Genomic DNA, 1599 nt, shown 5'->3' with positions numbered 1-1599 from the left:
CATGAAGCTGAAAGTTTGATGTTACAACAAGCAATAAAAAAATGACCATGATCTATTCAAAACCATCCACTGTGAAAACTGTGTGAAATCCCTGTATGGGTATTTCCATGAACAAATCATGATTCACAAATAACTTTCGTACTAAAATTTATTCTAAATTTATAAAAAATGTAGGAGTGACTCAAAACCACACATCCACAAAAAAACAAAAAAAAACACTTACTCTAGGTGAGCTGGCTTTAAGGATGGCACACTTTGGATTGCTCAAGGATCTTGCCACATGTGTTCTCATCTTTAGAAAGTGTCATATTCGTTTGCTGAGTGATAAAAGACTGTAAGAAAGACCACTGCACTTTTCGTTCCATTGACTTCCATTCATACGCATGCGAATGCGTAAGACCGGAAACGCAAGCTCATGCGAAAAATTTCGCATTTCGCTGCATTCCAAAGTTCAAGTTTGGTGAACTCTGATCTGCGAATTCGCATCACGTGAAGACGTGTGACCAGTAGAAGATCGATACGTCCGGATCGATACGTCACTGCGTGACCTCTCTGTACAGAAATTCAAAAATGGAGGAAGCGCTAATTTTAGCCGTAGTGCAGCATCCTATTTTATATATAATACATCTTCAATGAAAACAGGAACAGACGATATATATATATATAGAGAGAGAGAGAGAGTACAATATAATTACTATAGACAAGTGTATTATTATTAAATTACTTATTGTTGTTCGTTATTTTATATTTATATTTTCAGAATAATTTTACAATTTATTTTGCACACCTCAAGAACTTATAAAATGACCTATTTAAAGGGAAAAACCTACAGCACTTAACAGCACTTAAAAATTTAATATATATGTACAGTCAAACCAAAATTTATTCAGACACCTTGAACATTTCATTCATTAATACAGTTTATTCACTATAGTTTAAAAAAATGGTAATAAAATATGACAGAGCCGAAAGTACTCCTTGTGGCGATCCTCATCCAGCCGAAGCTCCTGAATTAAAGAATGGAACTCTCCCCGCTCATTCCGAGTCCGTAGAATAGGGTGAACCCACAGCCTTCTCCTTTCCAGACGCTTTCGACGCCGTCGCAAAAGACACAGTACAAGCACATCGGAATCCATGTTGTGATAACTGAGGGGAATCCTTGGCACGTGATGTCATATCCTGCTCCTGCCCATATTCGCAGCGGCATCCGAAAATTTTTTGCACGTACAAAGTCTAGTGTGACCGCCTCTTAAATCTCATATATTGAGATAGTTTGGGCAAATTTTATGGAAATAACTAACCTTGGGCATGAGATCGCTCACTTAGAATATTACAAATTCATTAACTTTTGAATGAGGTTAAGAACGAATTTGTGTGCATATGCATGGTTTTTCATGAGAAGTTATCCTGTGTGTACAAATATTAAATAATCTATGAAAGTATTAGTGAATGAGACCTAGTGTTTTTTTTTTTGTTTTTTTTTGGTAGCTGTATAAAATGGAAGAGCACAGTGCTAGCAACGCCAATGTCATGGGTTCAATTCCCAGGGAATACATGAACTGATAAAATGTATAACTTGAATCCATTGTATGTATGTAC

This window comes from Sinocyclocheilus rhinocerous, unplaced genomic scaffold, assembly GCF_001515625.1.
Source record: "Sinocyclocheilus rhinocerous isolate Xijiao unplaced genomic scaffold, SAMN03320098_v1.1 scaffold29, whole genome shotgun sequence".
Taxonomy (NCBI): domain Eukaryota; kingdom Metazoa; phylum Chordata; class Actinopteri; order Cypriniformes; family Cyprinidae; genus Sinocyclocheilus; species Sinocyclocheilus rhinocerous.
Note: the sequence above shows the minus strand (reverse complement) of the source record.